At 37.0% G+C, this 25,169-nt stretch overlaps 1 long non-coding RNA gene across 2 annotated transcripts in view; it reads right to left on the reverse strand.

Annotated features, from left to right (window-relative positions):
- LOC112207723 (uncharacterized) overlaps positions 1 to 25,169 on the reverse strand; it is a 575,632-nt gene that overhangs the window by 259,194 nt on the left and 291,269 nt on the right. The window contains exons 1-2 of one of the 2 annotated variants that reach the window (XR_010154850.1): positions 20,420 to 20,517; positions 18,888 to 18,964 (exon numbers count right to left, since the gene is read on the reverse strand). The exons of the other annotated variant lie outside the window; for it this stretch is intronic. This is a non-coding gene — a long non-coding RNA (uncharacterized LOC112207723). Of the gene's footprint in view, positions 1 to 18,887; positions 18,965 to 20,419; positions 20,518 to 25,169 lie in introns of those variants that run through there. 2 annotated transcript variants of the gene reach the window in all.

Genomic DNA, 25,169 nt, shown 5'->3' on the forward strand with positions numbered 1-25,169 from the left:
GATGGAAATATCTTCACCGCTATCTCTATAAACATGGAAATATCTACACCGCCATCTCCATACACATGGAAGTATGTACACCGCCAACTTTATAAACATGGAAATATCTACACCGGCATTTACATAAACAAAGAAATATCTACACCGTCATCTGTATAAACATGGAAATATGTACAACGCTACATGTATAAACATGGAAATATGTACACCATGACCTGTATAAACTTGGAAATATCTTCACCGCTATCTGTATAAACATGGAAATATCTTCACCGCTATCTCTATAAACATGGAAATATCTACACCGCTGTCTGTAAACTTGGAAATATCTACACCACCATCTCCATAAATATGGAAATATCTCCACAGTCATCTCTATAAACGTGGCAATAACTTCACCAAGATCTCTATGAACATGGAAATGTCTACACGGCTATCTCTATACACGTATAATTATCTACACAGCCATCTGTATAAACATGGAAATATCTACACCGCTATCTCTATAAACATGAAAATATCTACACTGCCATCTCCATAAAAATGTAACTATCTACACCGCCATCTGTATAAACATGGAAATATCTACACTGCCATCTGCATAAAGATGTAAATATCTACACCGCGAGCTTTATAATGATGGACATATCTACACCGCTATCTGCATAAACATGAAAACATCTACACCTCGATCTGTATGAATATGGAAATATCGACACCGCTATTTGTATAAACTTGGAAATATCTACACCGCTATCTGTATAAACATGGAAATAATTACACCGCCATCTATATAAACATTGAAATATCTACACGGCCATCTGTATACACATGGAAATATCTACACCGCTATCTGTTTATATATGGAAAAATCTACAGCGTTATCTCAATAAACTTCATAAGATCTACACCGCTATCTGTATAAACATGGAAATATCTACACCGCTATCTGTGCAAAGATGGAAACATCTACATCGTTATCTCTATAAACATGGAAATATCTGCACCATTATCTGTATAAACATGGAAATATCTACACCGTTATCTCTATAAACATGGAAATATCTTCACCGCCATCTGTATAAACATGGAAATATCTACAGCAACATCCCTATAAACATGGAAATATCTAGATGGCTGTCCCTATAAATATGGAAATATCTTCACAGCCATCTCTATAAACATGGAAATATCTACAGTCATCTGTATAAACATGGAAATATCTACACCGCTATCTGTATAAACATGGAAATATCTATACCGCTATCTGTATAAGCATGGAAATAACTACATTGCCATCTGTATAAACATGGAGATATCTACACGGCCATCTGTATACACATATAAATACCAACACAGCCATCTGTATAAACATGGAAATATCTCCACCGTTATCTGTATAAACTTGGAAATAACTCCAACGCTATCTGTAAAAACATCGAAATATCTACACCCCTATCTATATAAACATGGAAATATCTACACCGCTATTTCTATAAACATGGAAATATCTACACCGCCATCTCTATAAACATGGAAATAACTACACCGCGATCTGTGTAAACCTAGAAATATCTACACCGCCATCTCTATAAACATGGAAGTATCTACAACGCCATCTGCATAAACATGGAAATATCTACACCGCCATCAGAATAAACATGCAATTATCTACAAATTCCTGTGTATAAACATGGAAATATCTACACCACCATCTCTATAAACATGAAAATATCTACACTGCCGTGTGTATACACATGGAAATATCTACACAGCCATCTGTATGAAGATGGAAATATCTACACCACGAGCTGTATACACATGGAAATATCTACACAGCCTTCTGTAGAAAGATGGAAATATCTTCACCGTGAGCTGTATAAACATGGAAATATCTACACCAATATCTGTATAAAGATGGAAATAACAACACCGCTATCTGTATAAACATGGAAATATCTTCACCGCTGTCTGTATAAACATCAAAATATCTACACTGCCATCTGTAAAAACATGGAAATATCTACAAAGTCATCTGTACAACATGGCAATACCTACACCTCCATCCGTATTAACATGGAAATATCTACACTGCCATCTGTATACACATGGAAATATCTACACAGCCATCTGTAGAAACATGGAAATATCTACACCGCTATCTCTATATACATGGAAATACCTACACTGCTGTCTGTATAAACATGGAGATATCAGCACCGCCATCTATATAAACACGGAAATATCTCCACCGCCATCTGTATAAACATGCATATATCTCCAACACTATCTGTATAAACATGGAAATATCTCACTGCTATCTGTATAAACATGGAATTATCTACACCACTGTCTGTTTAAACATGGAAATATCTACATCGCCATCTGGATAAACATGGCAATATCTACATCGCTGTCTGTATAAACATGGATATATCTTCACCGCTATCTGTATAAACATGGAAATATCTGCACTGGTATCTTTATAAACATGGAAATAACTAAACGGCTATCTCTGTAAACATGGAAATGTCTAAAGCACAATCCCTATAAACATGGAAATATCTACACCGCGAGCTGTATAAACGTGGAGATATCTACACCACTATCTGTATAAACATGGAAATACCAACAACGCTTTCTGTATAAACATGGAAATATCTAGACGGCTATCTGTATAAACATGGAAATATCTACACCACTATCTCTATAAACATGGAAATATCTACATGGCCATCTCTATAAACATGGAAATATCTACACGACCATTTGCATAAACATGGAAATGTCAACCCAACCATCTATATAACATGGAAATATCTACTTGGCCATCTGTATAAACATGGAAAAATTAACACCGCCATCTGTATAAACTTGGAAATATCAACACAGTCATCTGTATAAACATGGAAATATTGACAATCCTATCTGTATAAACATGGAAATATCTATACCGCTATTTTCATAAACTTGGAAATATCTACACCACCATCTCTATATACATGGAAATATCTACACCGCTATCTGTGTAAACCTAGAAATATCTACACCGCCATCTCTATAAACATGGAAATATCTACACCGCTATCTGTATAAATATAGAAATATCTACACCGCATTCTCTATAAACATGGAAATATCTACACCGCCATCTACATAAACATGGAAATGTCTACACCGCGATCTTTACAAACATGGAAATAACTACACGGCCATCTGTATAAACATGGAAATATCTACACCGCTATCTGTATAAACATGGAAATATCTACACTGCTATCTCTATAAACATGAATATATTTACACCTCAATCTGTATAAACATGGAAATATCTCAACCGCCATTTGTATACTCATGGAAAATCTACACTGCCGTCTGCATAAACATGCAAATATCTACACAGTCATCTGTATAAACATGGAAATATCTACACCACCATCTCCATAAACCTGGAAATATCTAGACTGCCGTGTGTATGCACATGGAAATATCTACACAGCCATCTGTATAAAGATGGAAATATCCACAACATGAGCTGTATACACATGGAAATATCTTCACTGCCATCTGTATAAAGATGGAAATATCTACACCGTGAGCTGAATAAACATGGAAATATCTACACCGATATCTGTATAAACTAGGAAATAACATCACTGCTATCTCTATAAACATGGAAATATCTACAACGCTATCTGTACAAACATGGAAATATCTACACCGTTATCTCAATAAACATGGAAATAATTACACCGCGATCTCTATAAACATGGAAATATCTACACGGCCATCTGTATACACATGGAAATATCTACACCGCTATCTGTATATATATGGTAATATGTACACCGTTATCTCTATAAACATTGAAAGGTCTACATCGCTATCTGTATAAAAATGGAAATATCTACACCGCTATCTCTATAAACATGGAAATGTCTACAGCGCTCTCTATATAAACATGGAAATATCTAAACCGCTATCTCTATAAACATGGAAATACCTACAATGTTATCTTAGTAGAAATGGAAATATCTACGGAGGTATCTGAATAAACATGGAAATATCTACAATGCTATCTGAGTAGACATGGAAATATCTACAGAGCTATCTAAATAAACATGAAAATATCTACACCGCGATCTGTGCAAAGATGGAAATATCTACACTGCTATCTGTGTAAACATGGAAATATCTACACCGCCATCTGTATGAACATGGAAATATCTACACCGCTATCTGTATAAGTATGGAAATATCTACACCGCTATCTCTGTAAACATGGAAATATCTCCACCACTATCTGTATACTCATGGAAATATTTACACCGCCATGTGTATAAACATGCAAATATTTACACAGTCATCTGTGTAAACATGGAAATATCTACACCACCTTCTCTATAAACATGGAAATATCTACACGGCCATCTGTATACACATGGAAATATCTACACAGCCATCTGTATACACATGGAAATATCTAGACAGCCATCTGTATAAACATGGAAATATCTACACCGCTATCTGTGTAAAGATGGAAATATCAATACCGCAATAAGTGCAAAGATGGAAATATCTACATTGCTATCTCTATAAAAATGGAAATATCTGCACGGCTGTCTGCATAAAGATGGAAATATCTACACTGCTGTCTCTATAAACATGGAAATATCTACACCGCCATCTGTATATACATGGAAATACCTACGCAGTCATCTGTATAAACATGGAAATATCTACACCGCTATCTCTATAAACATGGAAATATCTACACTGCCATCTGTATACACATGGAAATATCTACAGAGACATCAGTATAAATATGGAAACATCTGCACCGCTATCTCTATACACATGGAAATAGCTAGACGTCTACCTGTATAAACATGGAAATATCTACACCGCTATCTCCATAAATATGGAAATATCTCCACCGGTATCTCTATAAACATGGAAATGTATACACTGCTATCTGTATAAACATGGAAATATCTAGATGTCTGTCTGTACAAACATGGAAATATCTACAGCGCCATCTGTATAAACATGGAAATATCTAAACAGTCATCTGTATAAACATGGAAATATCTACACCACTATCTGTATAAACATGGAAATACCAACACTGCCATCTGTATAAACATGGAAATACCTACACCGCTATCTCTATAAACATGGAAATACCTACACCGCTATCTGTATAAACATGGAAATATTTACACCGCTATTTGTATAAACATGGAAATATCTACACCGCTTTCTTTGTAAACTTGGAAATATCTACACTGCCATCTGTATAAACACGGAAATATCTACACCGCTATCTGTATAAATATGGAAATATCTCCACCGCTACCTGTATAAACATGGAAATATCTGCACCCCTATTTGTATAAACATGGAAATATCTACACTGCTACTTCTATAAACATGGAAATATCTACACCGCCATCTCTATAAACATGGAAATATCTACAGCGCTATCTGTGTAAATCTAGAAATATCTACACCGCCATCTCTATAAAGATGGAAATATCTTCACCGCTATCTGCATAAACATAGAAATATCTACACTGCATTCTCTATAAACATGGAATTATCTACACCGCCATCTGCATAAACATGGAAATGTCTACACCGCCATCTGTATAAACAAGGAAATATCTACACCGCCATCTGTATAAACATGGAAATATCTACACCGCTATCTGTATAAACATGGAAATATCTTCACCGCTATCTGTATAAACATAGAAATATCTACACTGCATTCTCTATAAACATGGAAATATCTACACCGCCATCTGCATAAACATGGAAATATCTACACCGCTATCTCTATAAACATGGAAATATCTCCACCGCTTTCTGTATACTCATGGAAATATCTACACTGCCATGTGTATAAACATGCAAATATTTACACAGTCATTTGTATAAAGATGGAAATATCTACACCACCATCTCCATAAACATGGAAATATCTATACAATCATCTGAGTAAACATGGAAAAATCTACACCGCTATGTGTATAAACATGGAAATATCTACACCACTATCTGTATAAACACGGAAATAAATACAATGCTATCTGTGTAACCATGGGAATACCTACACCGCTATCTGTATAAACATGGAAATATCTAAACCACAATCTGTATAAACATGGAAATATCTACACCGCCATCGGTATAAACATGGAAATATCTACACCGTCATCTGTGTAAACGTGGAAATATCTACACTGGTATCTGTATAAACACAGAAATATCTACACCACTATCTCTATAGACATGGAAATATCTACACTGCCATCTGTACACACATGGAAATATCTACAGTGCCATCAGTATAAACATGGAAAAAACTACACCGCTATCTCTATAAACATGGAAATACCTACACCGCTATCTCTATAAACATGGAAATATCTACACCACAATCTCTATAAACATGGAAAAATCTACGCTATCTCTATAAACATGAACATATCTACACCGCAGACTCCATAACCACATAAAAATCTACACCGCCATTTGTGTAAACATGGAAATATCTCCTCCGCTATCTGTATAAACATGGAAATATCTACACGGCTATCTGTTTAAACATGGAAATATCTACAACGCTATCTGTAAAAACATGGAAATATATACACTGCTATCTTTATAAACATGGAAATATCTACACCGCAATCTGTATAAGCATGGAAATATCTACGCCATGATCTGTATAAACATGGAAATATATACACCGATATCTCTATAAATATGGAAATATCTACACCACTATCTGTATAAACATGTAAATATCTACAACGCTAACTTTGTAAACATGGAAATACCTACACAGCTATCTGTTTAAACATGGAAATATCTGCATCGCTATCTGTGTAAACATGGAAATATCTACACCGCTATCTCTATAAATATGGAAATATCTACACCACCGTGTTTATAAACATGGAAATGTCTACACAGTCATCTGTATATACATGGAAATATCTACACCACCATCTCTATAAACATGGATATATCTACACTGCCATCTGTATACACATGGAAATATCTACAGAGCCATCAGTATGAACATGGAAACACCTACACCGCAGTCTCTATACACACGGAAATACCTACACCGCTGTGTCCATAAATATTGAAATATCTACACCGCAATCCCTATAAACGTGGAAATATCTACACCGCCATTTCTATAAACATGAAAATATCTACACTGCCATCTCCATAAACACGTAACAAACTACACCGCCATTTGTGAAAACATGGAAATATCTACACCGCTCTCTATATAAACATGGGTATATCTACACTGCCATCTGTATAAAGATTTAAATATCTACATCGTGAGCTGTATAAACATGGAAATATCTACACCACTATCTCTATAAACATGGAAATATCTACACTGCCATCTGTATACACATGGAAATATCTACAGAGCCGTTAGTATAAACATGGAAACAACTACAGTGCTATCTCAATAAACATTGAAATATCTACACCGCAATCTCTATAAACATGGAAAAAACTACGCCATCTCTATAAACATGAACATTTCTACACCGCAATCTCCATAAACACGTAAAAATCTACACCACCATTTGTGTAAACATGGAAATATTTCCACCGCTATCTGTATAAACATTTAAATATCTACACGGCTATCTCTATAAACATGAAAATAACTACACCGCTATCTGTATAAACATGCAAATATCTACACCGCGAGATGTGTAAAAATGGAAATATCTACACCGCTATGTGTATAAACATGGAAATATCTACACTGCCATCTGTATAAACACGGAAATACCAACACCGCTATCTGTATAAACATGGAAATAGCTACACCGCCATCTCTATAAACATTGAATTATCTACACCGCTATCACTATAAACATAGAAATATCTACACCGCCATCTCTATAAACATGAAAATATCTACACTGCTATGTGCATAAACAAAGAAATATATACACCATGATCTCTATAAACATGGAAATATCAACACCGCTATCGCTATAAACATGGAAATATCTACACTGCCATCTATATAAAGATGGAAATATCTACATTGTGACCTGTATAAACATGGAAATATCTACACGGCTATCTGTATAAAAATGGAAATACCAACAGCGTTACCTGCATACATATGGAAATATCTACACGGCTATCTGTATAAACATGGAAATATATACACCACTATCTCTATAAACATGGAAATACCTGCACCGCCATCTCTATAAACATGAAATTAGCTACACCGCTAGCTCAATAAACGTGGAAATATCTACACCACCATCTCTATAAACATGGAAATATCTACAATGCCATCTACATAAACATGGAAATATCTACACCGCCATCTCTATAAACATGGAAATATCTACACGGACATCTGTATAAACATAGAAATATCTACACTGCCATCTTTAAAAAGATGGAAATATCTACACCGAAATCTGTTTAAAAATGGAAATATCTGCACCGCTACCTGTATAAACGTGGAAATACCTACACCGCTATCTGTATAAACATGGAAATATATACACCACGATCTGTATAAACATGGAAATATCTACACCGTTATCTGTATAAACATGGAAATATCTACACCGCTTTCTGTATAAACTTGGAAATATCTACCTCGCTATCTGTATAAACATGGAAATATCTCCAACGCTATCTGTGTAAACATGGAAATATCTACAATGCTATCTGTAGAAACACGGAAATATCTACACCACTATCTTTATAAACATGGAAATATCTACACCACCATCTGTATAAACATGTAAATATATACACCGCTATCTCTAAAAATATGGAAATAAGTGCACCGCTATCTCTATAAACATGGAAATATCTACCCCGCTATCTCTATAAACATGGAATTATCTACACCACCATCTCTATAAACGTGAAAATATCTACACTGCCATCTCCACAAACGTGGAAAAATCTACACCGCCATCTGTGTCAACATGGAAATATCTACACCATCATCTGTGTCAACATGGAAATATCTACACCGTCATCTGTATAAACATGGAAATATCTACACTGGTATCTGTATAAACATGGAAATATCTACACCACTACCTCTATAACCATGGAAATATCTACACTGCCATCTGTATACACATGGAAATATCTACAGAGCAATCAGTATAAACATGGAAACAACTAAACTGCTATCTCTATAAACATGGAAATATCTACACCGCTATCTCTATAAACACGGACATGTATACACCACTATGTCTATAAACATGGAAAACTCTACACTGCGATCTCTATAAACATGAAAATATCTACACCGCCATCTCCATAAACACGTAACAATTTACTCTGCCATTTGTTTAAGCATGGAAATATCTCCACCGCTATCTGTATAAACATGGAAATATCTACACCATGATCTGTATAAACACGGAAATATTTACACCGCTATCTCTATAAACATGGAAATATCTACACCGCTATCTCTATAAATATGGAAATATCTACACCACTATCTCTATAAATATGGAAATATCTACACCGCTATCTCTACAAACCTGGGAATATCTACATCGCTATCAGTATAAACATGGAAACATCTCCACCGCTATCTGTATAAACATGGAAATACCTACACCGCTATGTGTATAATCATGCAAATATCTACACTGCTATCTGTATAAACATGGAAATATCTACAACGCATTCTGTGTAAACATGGAAATATCTACACCGCTATCAGTGTAAACTTTGAAATATCTACACCGCTATCTGTGTAAAGATGGAAATTTCTTCAACGCAATCTGTGCAAAGATGGAAATATCTACACCGCTATCTATGTAAACATGGAAATATCTACACCGCTATCTTTATAAACATGGAAATTTGTGCACCGCAATCTGTATAAGCATGGAAATATCTACACCATGATCTGAATAAACATCGAAATATCTACACCGCTATCGGCATAAACATGGAAATATCTATACCACTATCTCTATGAATTTGGAAATATCTACACCGCTATCTGTATAAACATGTAAATATCTACAACGCTATCTTTGTAAACATGGAAAAACCAACACAGCTATCTGTCTAAACATGGAAATATCTATACCACTGTGTAAAGATGGAAATTTCTACACCGCAATCTGTGCAAAGATATAAATATCTACACCGCTATCTGTGTAAACATGGAAATATCTACACCGCTATCTGTATAAACGTGGAAATATCTACACCGCTATCTGTATAAACATGGAAATATCTACACCGCTTTCTCTACAAACATGGAAATATCTGCACCGCTATCTGTATAAACATGGAAATATCTACACCGCTATCTCTATAAATATGGAAATATCTACACCGCCATGTTTTTAAACATGGAAATGTCTACAAACTCATCAGTATATACATGGAGATATCTACACCACCATCTCTATAAACATGGAAATATCTACACTGCCATCTGTATACACATGGAAATATCTACAGAGCCATCAGTATAAACATGGAAACACCTACACAACTATCTCTATACACACGGAAATACCTACACCGCTATCTCTAAAAAACATTGAAATATCTACACCGCAACCTCTATAAACGTGGAAATATCTATACCGCCATTTCTATAAAAATGAAAATATCTACACCGCCATCTCTATAAACACGTAACAATCTATACTGCCATTTTTGTAAACATGGAAATATCTACACTGCTCTTTGTATAAACATGGGAATATCTACACTGCCATCTGTATAAAGATTTAAATGTCTTCATCGCGAGCTGTATAAACATGGAAATATCTACACCGCTATCTGTATAAACATGGAAATATCTACACCACTATCTCCATAAACATGGAAATACCTTCACCGCCATCTCTATAAACATGGAATTATCTACACCGCCATCTGTATAAATATGGAAATAACTACACTGCCATCTGCATAAGCATAGAAATATCTACACTGCGAACTGTAAAAAGATGGAAATATCTCCACCGCGTTCTCTATAAACATGGAAATATCTACACCGCAACCTGAATAAACTTGGAAATATCTACACCGCTATCTGTATAACCATGGAAATATCTACACCACGATCTGTATAAACATGGAAATACCTACACCGCTATCTGTATAAACAGGGAAATATGTACACCGATATCTGTATAAACTTGGAAATATCTACAGCGCTATCTGTATAAAAATGGAAATATCTACTCCGCCGTCTGTATAAACATGGAAATATCTCCACCGCTATCTGTATAAACATGAAAATATCTCCACCACTATCTTTATAAACATGGAAATATCTACACCGCTGTCTGTAAAAACATGGAAGTATCTATACGACGAGCTGTATAAATATGGAAATATCTCTACCGCTATCTGTATAAAAATGGAAATAACTACACCATGATCTTTATAAACATGGAAATATCTACACCGCTATCTGTACAAACATGGAAATATCTACACCGCTATCTCTATAAATATGGAAATATCTACACCGCTATCACTGTAAACATGGCAATATCTACGTCGCTATCTGTATAAATATGGAAACATCTCCACCGCTATCTGTATAAACATGGAAATATCTACACCGCTACGTCTATAAACATAGAAATATCTACACCGCTATCTTTATAAAAACGGAAATATCTTCAACGCTATCTGTGTAAACTTGGGAATATCAACACCGCTATCTGTATAAACATGGAAATGTGTATACCTACACAGCCATCTGTATACACATGGAAATATCTACACAGCCATCTGTATAAATATGGAAATATCTACAACTCTATCTATATAAACATGGAAATATCTACACCGCTATCTGTATGATTATGGAAATGTCTACAATGCTATCTTTACACACATGGAAATATCTTCACCGCTACCTGTATAAACATAGAAATATCTACACTGCTATCTGTATAAAGCTGGAAATATCTACACCACGATCTGTATAATCATGGATATATCTACACAGCTATCTGTATAATCATGGAAATATCTACACCGCTATCTGTATAAACATGGAAATATCTACACCGCTATCTGTATAAACTTGGAAATATCTACACCGCTATCTGTATAAACATGAAAATATCTACTCCGCCGTCTGTATAAACATGGAAATATTTCCACCACTATGTGTATAAACATGGAAATATCTACACTGCTATCTGTATAAACATGGATATATCTACACCGCTATCTTTATAAACAAGGAAATATCTACACCGCTACCTGTATAAACATGGAAATATCTTCCCCGCTATGTGTATAAAAATGGAAATAGCCACACCGCGAGCTGTATAAACATGGAAATACCCACGCCGCTATCTGTATCAACATGGAAATATCTACACCGCTATCTGTGTAAACATGGAAATATCTACACAACCATCTGTATAAACATGGAAATATCTACCACGCTATCTCTATAAACCTGGAAATACCTACAACGCTATCTCTATAAACATGGAAATATCTACACCGCCATCTGTATAAACATGGAAATATCTACACTGCCATGTGTATAAATATGTAAATATCTACACCGCGAGCTGCATGAACATCGAAATATCTACACTGCTATCTGTATAAACATGGAAATATCTACACCGCTATCTCTATAAACATGGAAATATCTACAACGCTATCTCTATGAACATGGAAGTATATACACCGCCATCTCTGTAAACATGGAAATACCTACACCGCCTTCTACATAAACAAGGAAATATCTACACCGCCATCGGTAAAAACATGGAAATATCTACACAGTCATCTGTATAAACATGGAAATATCTACACTGCCATCTGTACACATGGAAATATCTACACAACCATCTGTATAAACATGGAAATATCTACCACGCTATCTCTATAAACATGGAAATATCTACAACGCTATCTCTATAAACATGGAAATATCTACACCGCCATCTGTAAAAACTTGGAAATGTCTACACCGCCATCTCTATAAACATGAAATTATCTACACTGCCATCTCCATAATCATGGAAATATCTACACCGCCATCTGCATAAAAATGGAAATATCTACACCACCATCTGTATAAACATGGAAATATCTACACTGCCATCTGTATAAAGATGTAAATATCTACACCGCGAGCTGCATGAACTTCGAAATATCTACACCGCTATCTGTATATACATGGAAATATCTACACCGCTATCTCTATAAACATGGAAATATGTACATCGTCGTCTCTATAGACATGTAAATATCCACACCACAATCTATATAAGCAAGGATATATCTACACCGCCATCTATATCAACATGGAAATATCTACACCGCCATCTCTATAAACATGGAAACATCTACACTGCCATCTGTAGAAAGATGGAAATATTTACACCGCGCTCTCTATAAATATGGAAATATCTACACCGCCATGTGTATAAACATGGAAATATCTACACAGTCATCTGTATAAACATGGAAATATATACACTGCCATCTGTATAAAGATGTAAATATCTACACCGCGAGCTGCATGAACATCGAAATATCTACACCGCTATCTGTATAAACATGGAAATATCTACACCGCTATCTGTATAAACATGGAAATATGTACATCGTCGTCTCTATAAACATGGAAATATCCACACCACAGTCTACATAAGCAAGGAAATATCTACACCGCCATCTATATAAACATGGAAATATCTACACCGCCCTCTCTATAAACATGGAAATATCTACACTGCCATCTGTAGAAAGATGGAAATATTTACACCGCTCTCTCTATAAATATGGAAATATCTACACCGCCATGTGTATAAACATGGAAATATCTACACAGTCATCTGTATAAACATGGAGATATCTACAACACCATCTCTATAAACATGGAAATACCTACACTGCCATCTGTATACACATGGAAATATCTAAAGAGACATCAGTATAAACATGGAAACCCCTACACGGCTATCTCTATACACACGGGAATACCTACACCGCTATCTCTATAGACATTGAAATATCTACACCGCTATCTCAATAAACATGGAAATATCTACACCGCCATCTCTATAAACATGAAAATATCTACACCGCCAACTCCATAAACACGTAACAATCTGCACCGCCGTGTCTGTAAACGTGGAAATATCTACACCGCCATCTGTATAAACATGGAAATATCTGCACTGCCATCTGTATAAACATAGAAGTATCTACACTGCCATCTGTAAAAAGATGGAAATATCTACACCACCATCTGTATAAACGTAGAAATGTCTACACCGCTACCTGTATAAACATGGAAATATCTACACCGCTATCTGCATAAACATGGAAATATCTACTCCGCCGTCTGTATAAACACGGAAATATCTACACCGCTATCTGTATAAACATGGAAATACCTCCACCACTATCTGTATAAACATGGAAATATCTACACCGCTATCTGTATAAACATGGATATATCTACACCGCTATCTTTATAAACAAGGAAATATCTACACCGCTATCAGTATAAACATGGAAATATCTCCACCACGAGCTGTATAAACATGGAAATATCTACACCGCTATCTGTATAAACATGGAAATACCACCACCGCTCTCTGTATAAACATGGAAATATCTACACTGCTATCTGTATAAACATGGAAATATCTACACCGCTATCTCTATAAACATGGAAATACCTACACAGCTATCTCTATAATTATGGAAATATCTACACCGCTATCTCTATAAACATGGAAATATATACTCCGCCATCTCTGTAAACATGGAAATTCCTACACCGCTTTCTACATAAACAAGGAAATATGTACACTGCCATCTGTAAAAACATGGAAATATCTACACAGTCATCTGTATAAACATGGAAATATCTACACTACCATCTGTATACACATGGAAATATCTACACTGCCATCTGTATACACATGGAAATATCTACACAACCATCTGTATAAACATGGAAATATCTACACCGCTATCTCTATAAACATGGAAATACCTACACCGCTATCTCTATAAACATGGAAATATCTACACCGCTATCTCTATAAACATGAAAATACCTACACCGCCATCTCTATAAACATGAAATTATCTACACTGCCGTCTCCATAATCATGGAACTATCTACACCGCCATCTGTATAAAAATGGAAATATCTACACCGCCATCTCTATAAACATGGAAATATCTACACTGCCATCTTTATAAAGATGGAAATATCTACACCGCGAGCTGTATAACTCAAGGTTGCAAACCTGGAGTCAGAATTGTCTCCATGTGTCTCAGTTGGAGGAGTATCGTGTGAAGAAACAAGTTTATTCTACTAATCAAAAGGAATTTTTTTTGATATCAGGTCATCCTCCGAATGAATTTATATTACCGAGTGGAGGGTCACATGAAGAAATTGGTCAAACAGCACCACCTAGATCAAGAGCTGAGAAGTGCAGCGGAGCCGGGCTGTGTCAGGAAAGAAAAGCAAGCTGGGGCCTGGCTCAGCGCTCTCCCCTCTGCTCCTGTCTGCACGGAAAGATTAGGGTGACAGTGGCAGGAAGCCTGTGCACCTAGTATGCATCACTTGAAGGGAACACACAGATTCCAGTAAACAGTTGGAAGGAAATGTTAATACCAGGCTCTGCTAAACAATATGAAATGACTCCTAGATGAGACAAGTGACTTTCATCAAAGTTTCCTGATACCTGAAAAGACAGCCCAGGGGATCCTGCACTACATGTGGTGTATGTAAATTAAGCGGGTTTTTTTCCCCTTTGTAATCAAGGCTCATACACAAACAAAATCACACTTTAGAAACGGCCTATTTCAACTTGTAACTAGCTTGCTTTCAGGGGCTCCAGGTCAAAAAGAAATAGAGCACAAAGACGCTTTCTCCTTAGGGATCATACACAAATTCACTCTGTCCGTTTCTTTCCCACATGGAGCAACAAAGCCGTCAGACCTCTCCATCCACCCATCGGGTCCTTCCTGATTAAAGTGAGATAAATCACACGCCTCTCTCTCCAGATGGCAGGCGACAAGAGGGGGATGCTTGCCTCAAGAAGTCCTCCCCATCCCTCTGCATTCATGCAAGCCCGAGCGGAGAGATGCGAGAAATTACGGATGCATTTTAATTCCCCAGACCCTGCAATTAAAAATGGAAATTTTTTGGCCACGTGTGTTGGCTCACGCCTGTAATCCCAGCACTTTCAGAGGCCGAGGTCAGCGGATCACCTGGGGTCAGGAGTTCGAGACCAGCCTGGCCAACATGGTGAAACCCTGTCTCTACTAAAAATACAAAAATTAGCTAGGAATGGTGGTGGGCGCCTGTAGTCCCAGCTACTCGGGAGGATGAGGGAGGAGAATCACTTGAACCCGGGAGGCAAAGTTTGCAGTGAGCCAAGATCGCACCACTGCACTCCACTCTGGGTGACAAAGGAAGACTTCATCTCAAAAAATGTTTTTAAAAAATGGAAGTGTTGTTCTTTCATTTGTAAATGTGTTTTGGTAAAAGAGGGGCAGTTTAAGCAACCCTTTCTATTGTCTACATTGTTAAAATTCATCCGACATGGACTCTTGACTCCGTTTTGCCTGGGCAGACTCAATTCAAGCATTTACAACAGCTACAACCTCCTCAAATCAAAAAGAGGAATCAGCATTATTGCTAAGTTCAAATTAGGTCTTGTTTTATTTCATTTTTATTTTTGATTGCAGCCATTCCTCCAGGTGCTGTCATCAGGTAAGATTGTCAGTCCTGATTAGGTAAAGGTATTATTACAAAATGCAATTCTTAAACATTCAGTGTCTAACTACACTTTTAATAAGCCTTTCCCCCTCCCCTATGTATTCTCCCTTAGACACCCCTTCTCAAATTTAAAATCACAGAAACTAAAATATGATGCCTAAAGAGAGCCTAGCGACTGCCCAGTCCTCTAATTTGATGAGTGGGAGTACTGAAGTCCAGAGGAGGTCAAGTAATTTGTTCCCAATGTCTTAGATAAGAAGAAAATGACCAGCTGGGAAATCCCACTCATGTCAAGGCAGAGGCACAGGGCCACAGACTGTGGTTGAATTGTGCCACACTCCTACATCCTTCTTTAGGAATCACAGAACATTCCTGTGTTGAGTCGGAGTCACTGACTTCCTTTTCAGGCTGATTGAGTTCTGTCCTTACGGGCTGCGACAAGAAGTTTTGGTATTATGCTACACCAAGACCATTTATCTAGTTCAAGAAATGCACAGTCCTTAGAGCCCAGCAACTTTCCCCATGTCCAGTAAATGTAGCTTCTCCATTAGAAGCTGTCAGAATGGAGCCTTCTGGCTCATCTTGATTTTGATTTGTGCAAGAATTAATGGTTGTGCTAAGACAGCTTTCCTAGCTGATAGAGAGCGAAACTTTTTTCTCATAATCTATAAAAAAATTAAATTAGAACTTTTTTCTCATAATCTGTGAAAAAATATTAAATTAAATCTGGCTCATCTTGATTTTGATTTGTGCAAGAAGGAATGGTTGTGCTAAGACAGCTTTCCTAGCTGATAGTGAGCAAAACTTTTTTCTCATAATCTATAAAAAAATATTAAATTAGAAGCATAGAGTTTATTTCATGACTTTTATCTTCCTGCAATTTTCTTGTGGGCATAAATGATTTGTTTTTATCCTGCCTGCCCCCCAATCCCTTTTCCAAGAGACTAAAAGAGTATCTAGTGCAAAGTAGAGACTCAAATATTTTTTAATAAACAGTGATCCCAGCCATCCTGTGCATGTTGCCAAATGCCAACCCCATAAATGATCAAACACATCATCTCATTCAGCCAATCAAAATCAAGTGCTACCTATTTTTTTAAGTTTTCATAGCCCTTGGGCATCTGCTTTCTCAGCCTTTCCCAAACTAGAGTCATTCTCATCCTGCCTTCCTAATTTTGCTCTGTCAATTACCTCTACTATTATTTATTTCATATATTTTTAAATAGCCCCACTTTTGAAACTTAAATACATGCCTTTTAAAAGGAAGCTTTCTTACTACTATACATCAAAAGCCATTATTACTTGTTCTAAGTACTCATAACAACATGTTAACAACTATTAAAATTTACTAATGGGCATCCACATACTCTCTAAATTCATGGAGCATCTGCACACACTTTAAGAAACAATTCTGCATTACTCACTCCATTTTCTTGACATCCTTCTGAGGCAGGACAAACCTTGGGCCCAAAGAATTGAGGTAGGAGTCCAAGCAAGTTGCCAGCCACATAAAGGCAAACCTTGGCTTGGAAGTCAGGACTACCAGCCCCTAGGTTATGGTTCATGGTCTTTCCTCTGCTCTCCAGAACCTCCTATCTCCAAGTGTAGTTAGCAGCCCAGATGCAGCAGCATCCTCTAGAGACTTGTTAAAAATGCAGAAGCTCAGGCTCCACCCCAGGCCTATGCAGACTGAATCTGCATTTTAACAAGGTCCAGGTAATTCACGTACACATTAAGTTTGAAAAGGCCTGGTCTAGATCAGCGGTTCTCTAACTTAGCAGCACATTAGAACCATCTGTAGAGACTTTAAAAATACCAGTGCCTGGGCTTCACCTCCCAGATAATCTGACTTAAGTGTCTAGGGTTTGCCCTGAGTCTAGGTATTTTTAAAAACTCCTCAGCTTATACAAAGCTGGCAGGGCCGGGCACAGTGGCTCATGCCTATAATCTCAGCACTTCGTGAGGCCAAAGTGGGCAGATTGCTTGAGTCCAGGAGTTTGAGACTAGCCTGGGCTAAAACCCCATCCCTACAAAAAAAAAAATACAAAAAGTAGTTGGGCATGGTGGTGGCACATACCTGTAGTCCCGGCTACTCAGGAGGCTGAGTCCTCGCTTGAACCCAGGAGGTCATGGTCTGGTCAACAGAGCAAGACCCTGTATCAAAACAAACAAACAAACAAACAAACAAACAAACAAAAAATGCTAGCAGCTTACCAGCTAGGGAGGCCTGTACAGCCAAGTTTTCCAAATGGGGCTAAATTAGTTGCACCAGAACTTTAGCTGCATCAAAACCACCTGGATGGCTTGTTCAGCTACAGAGGGTCTGGCCATGCCCCTAGAGTTTCCAGCTGAGGGTCTGGAATGAGGCCCGATGATTTGCATTTCTAACAATCTCCAGGTGATGCTGATGCTGTGGGTCCAGGGACCACATTTTGAGAATCTATGCTAAATGAATCAGAGAAGACCAAAGCTCAAACATATTCCAAGAACTTTTCAAGGCCCACCTGCAAGTTGTAGTGGAAGTAAGCATCTAAGGGTGCAAAAAAGTTTCACTGTAGACTAAGGCCTTTTACCTGAGCTCTCAAATGTTCACATTTCTCTTATCAGCCTAAATAACAAACAGAGAGAGGCTCTCAACAAGAAAAAGATATTCATTTGGAAACAGAGCCTTGCAATAGAAACAGGCAAGCCAGAGTAAACTATATGCATATTCACGGAGGTAAAGGAAGACAAAAGAAAAAATGAGGAAGATTATATGATCATTTGGAAATGATTATCCTTGGCTACAAAGATCAATAACAAAGGTGATGCCAGGCCCAGGTTGGACAGGCAGTTGTTGGGCAAATATCCTTCAGAAGCATTGTTGTGTGCAAAGTTGCAATGGGCTTTGTGCAAGATTGTGTTTTTTGCAGTCTTCTGTGATAAGTTTTTGTTATCAGGCATACAAGCCCAAGAATCGTTTTTGGCATGGCCTTCCCTGGCTCTATTTGTCAGGGTTTTTGTTAGGGGATGGGTATTTTTAACACTCTCAATGTAAAAAATGCCATAAGGTAGGTACCCCAATTGCTTGTTTCATCTTCATAAAATAACTTTTCCACCCGAACAAAGTCTACACATAAATTGTAAAAATACACTGGCATGCAGTCCCTGGAAATGTCTGGAGTCATTCTCGGGGTTCCCACCCAGGTGGGCAAGCGTAGCAACCACCGATAAACACAAAGTAGGGGTGCCCGCTGGGGTACGGCGGCAGGCAGTGGCGCTGGTTCTGATATTTGGCTGAAAACACAGCGCCTCTTTGTCACCCTCAGGACATTTCAGCTATTTCCTAGATAATAATCTCACTTCACCCTGCACAAAACAGGCACATGATCATATCACTCTGACCTGGTTTGAGTCCAAAGAGACTTTTGTTTTTAAAATAATTTACGTTAGTAGTTAAAATATGAACTTTGGACCAGGAGTGGTGGCTCATGCATATAATCCCAGCACTTCGTGAGGCCAAAGTGGGCAGATTGCTTGAGTCCAGGAGTTTGAGACTAGCCTGGGCTAAAACCCCATCCCTACAAAAAACAAATACAAAAAGTAGTTGGGCATGGTGGTGGCACATACCTGTAGTCTCGGCTACTCAGGAGGCCGAGTCCTCGTTTGAACCCAGGAGGTCACGGTCTGGTCAACAGAGCAAGACCCTGTATCAAAACAAACAAACAAACAAACAAAAAATGCTAGCAGCTTACCAGCTAGGGAGGCCTGTAGAGCCAAGTTTTCCAAATGGGGCTACATTAGTTGTTCCAGAACTTTAGTTGCATCGAAACCACCTGGATGGCTTGTTCAGCTACAGAGGGTCTGGCCATGCCCCTAGAGTTTCCAGCTGAGGGTCTGGAATGAGGCCCGATGATTTGCATTTCTAACAATCTCCAGGTGATGCTGATGCTGTGGGTCCAGGGACCACATTTTGAGAATCTATGCTAAATGAATCAGAGAAGACCAAAGCTCAAACTTATTCCAAGAACTTTTCAAGGCCCACCTGCAAGTTGTAGTGGAAGTAAGCATCTAAGGGTGCAAAAAAGTTTCACTGTAGACTAAGGCCTTTCACCTGAGCTCTCAAATGTTCACATTTCTCTTATCAACCTAAATAACAAACAGAGAGAGGCTCTCCACAAGAAAAAGATATTCGTTTGGAAACAGAGCCTTGCAATAGAAACAGGCAAGCCAGAGTAAACTATATGCATATTCACGGAGGTAAAGGAAGACAAAAGAAAAAATGAGGAAGATTATATGATCATTTGGAAATGATTATCCTTGGCTACAAAGATCAATAACAAAGGTGATGCCAGGCCCAGGTTGGACAGGCAGTTGTTGGGCAAATATCCTTCAGAAGAATTGTTGTGTGCAAAGTTGCAATGGGCTTTGTGCAAGATTGTGTTTTTTGCAGTCTTCTGTGATAAGTTTTTGTTATCAGGCATACAAGGCCAAGAATCCTTTTTTGCATGGCCTTCCCTGGCTCTATTTGTCAGGGTTTTGGTTAGGGGATGGGTATTTTTAACACTCCCAATGTAAAAAATGCCATAAGGAAGGTACCCAATTACTCGTTTTGTGTTCATAAAATAACTTTTCATAAAATCTCTGTAAGCGTGGAAATATCTACACCGCTTTCTGTATAAACGTGGAAATATCTACACCACTATGTCTGTAAATGTGTAAATATTTACAACGCTATCTGTATAAACATGGAAATATTTACAGCGCCGTCTCTATAAACATGGAAATATCTACACCGCTATCTCTATAAACATGCAAATATCTACATCACTGTATCTATAAACATGGAAATATCTACACCGCTATTTCTACAAACATGGAAATGTCGACACCGGTGTCTCTAGAAACATGGAAATATCTACACCGCTATCTCTATGAACGTGGGAATATCTACACCGCTATCTCTATAAACCTGGAAATATCTAAACCGCTATAAGTATAAATGTGGAAATATCTATACCGCTATCTGTATAAACATGGAAATATCTACACTGCTATCACTAAAATGTGGAAATATCTACAGCACCATCTGTATAAACGTGGAAATATCTATACCGCTATCTGTATAAACATGGAAATATCTACACTGCTATCACTAAAATGTGGAAATATCTACAGCACCGTCTGTATAAACCTGGAAATATCTATACCGCTAACTAAACTTGGAAATATCTACACTGCTATCTGTAGAAACGTGGAAATATCTACACCGCTGTCTGTATAAACATGAAAATACATACACGGCTATCTGTTTAAACATGGAAATATCTACACCACTGACTGTATAAACATGGAAATATCTACACCGCTATCTGTATAAACATGGAAATATCTACACCGCTGTCCCTATAAACATGGAAATATCTACACGGCTATCTGTATAAACATGGAAAGAACTACACCGCTGTCTCTATAAACTTGGAAATATTGACACCGCTATCTGTATTAACTTGGAAATATCTACAACGCTATCTGTATAGACGTGGAAATATCTACATCGCTATGTCTACAAATGTGGAAATATCTACACCACTATCTGTATAAACGTGGAAATATCTACACCACTATGTGTATGAACTTGCAAATATCTACACCGGTATCTGTACAAACGTGGAAATATCTTCACCGCTATCTGTATAAACGTGGAAATATCTACACCGCTATCACTATAAACGTGGAAATATCTACACCGCTATCTGTAGAAAATTGGGAATATCTACATCACAATCTCTATAAACGTGGAAACATTTACACGGCTATCTGTATAAACAGGGAAATATTTACACCGATATCTGTATAAATATGGAAATATCAACAATGCTATCTTCATGAACATGGAAATGTCTACACCGCTATCTGAAGAAACATGGAAATATCTGCATGGATTTCTCTATTAACATTGAAATATCTACACCGCCTTCTGTATAACCATGGAAATACATACACAGTCGTCTGTATAAACATGGAAATATCTACACCGCTATCTGAATAAACATAGAAATATATACAATGCCATCAGTATAAACATTAAAATATCTACACAGACATCTGTATGAACATGGAAATATCTACACAGCCTTCTCTATAAACCTGGAAATATCTACAACGCTCTCTGTATAAACATGGAAATAGCCACAACGCTATCTCTATAAACATGGAAATATCTACACCACCATCTTAAAAACATGGAAATATCTACACAGTCATCTATATAAACATGGAAATATCTACACGTCCATCTGTATAAACATGGAAATATCTACACAGCCATCTCTGCAACGATGGAGATATCTACACCGCTATCTGTGTAAACATGGTAATATCTACTCCGCCGTCTGTATAAACATGGAAATATCTACACCGGTATCAGTATAAACATGGAAATACATACAACGCCATCTCCATAAACATGAAATAATCTACACCGCTATCTCTATAAACACACAAATATCTACACCGCCATCTCTATAAGCATGGAAATATCTACACTGCCATCTGCATAAATATGGAAATATCTACACCGCAAGCTCTATAAACATGGAAATATCTACACCGCCATCTGTATAAACATGGAAATATCTACACTGCCATCTGTATAAACATGGAAATAACTACACCAACATCTCTCTAAACATGGAAATATCTATACTGCCATCTTTATAAACACGAAAATATCTACACCGCCTTCTGTATAAACATGGAAATATCTACAGTGCCATCAGTATAAACATGGAAATCTCTACACCGCAATCTGTATAAACATGGAAATATCTACACCGCTATCTCTATAAACATGGAAATATCTACACCGCCATCTCCATAAACGTGGAAATACCTACACCGCCATCTGAATAAACATGAAAATATCTACACCGCCCTCTGTATAAACATGGAAATATCTACACTGCCATGTTTATAAAGATGGAAATATCTACAGCGCGAGCTGTATAAACATGGAAGTATCTACACCGCTATCTGTATAAGCATGGAAATAACAACACCGCTATCTGTATAAACATGGAAATATGTACACCGCTCTCTGTATAAACATGGAAATATCTACACTGCCATCTGTATAAACATGTAAATAACTACACAATCATCTGTATAAACTTGGAAATATCTACACCACTATCTCTATAAACATGGAAATATCTACACCGTTATCAGTATAAACATGGAAATACCTACACCGCCATCTCTATAAACATGAAATAATCTACACCGCTATCTCTATAAACACACAAATATCTACACCGCCATCTCTATAAGCATGGAAATATCTACACTGCCATCTGCATAAATATGGAAATATCTACACCGCAAGCTCTATAAACATGGAAATATCTACACCGCCATCTGTATAAACATGGAAATATCTACACTGCCATCTGTATAAACATGGAAATAACTACACCAACATCTCTCTAAACATGGAAATATCTATACTGCCATCTTTATAAACACGAAAATATCTACACCGCTTTCTGTATAAACATGGAAATATCTACAGTGCCATCAGTATAAACATGGAAATCTCTACACCGCAATCTGTATAAACATGGAAATATCTACACCGCTATCTCTATAAACATGGAAATATCTACACCGCCATCTCCATAAACGTGGAAATACCTACACCGCCATCTGAATAAACATGAAAATATCTACACCGCCCTCTGTATAAACATGGAAATATCTACACTGCCATGTTTATAAAGATGGAAATATCTACAGCGCGAGCTGTATAAACATGGAAGTATCTACACCGCTATCTGTATAAGCATGGAAATAACAAAACCGCTATCTGTATAAACATGGAAATATGTACACCGCTCTCTGTATAAACATGGAAATATCTACACTGCCATCTGTATAAACATGTAAATAACTACACAATCATCTGTATAAACTTGGAAATATCTACACCACTATCTGTATAAACATGGAAATATCTACACCGCCTTCTGTATAAACATGGAAATATCTAAACAGCCATCTGTATAAACATGGAAATATCTACACCGCTATCTGTATAAACATGGAAATACCTACACTGCTATCTGTATAAACATGGAAATATCTATACCGCTATCCCTATAAACAAGGACATATCAACACGGCTATCTGTATAAACATGGAAATAACTACACCACCATCTGTATAAACATGGAAATATCTACACCACTATCTCTATAAACATGGAAATATCTAAACCACCATCTGTAAAAACATGGAAATATCTACACAGACATCTGTATAAACATGGAAATATCTACACCACCATCTCTATAAGCATGGAAACATCTACACTGCCATC

Source organism: Pan troglodytes, chromosome X (assembly GCF_028858775.2).
Source record: "Pan troglodytes isolate AG18354 chromosome X, NHGRI_mPanTro3-v2.0_pri, whole genome shotgun sequence".
Taxonomy (NCBI): Eukaryota; Metazoa; Chordata; class Mammalia; order Primates; family Hominidae; genus Pan; species Pan troglodytes.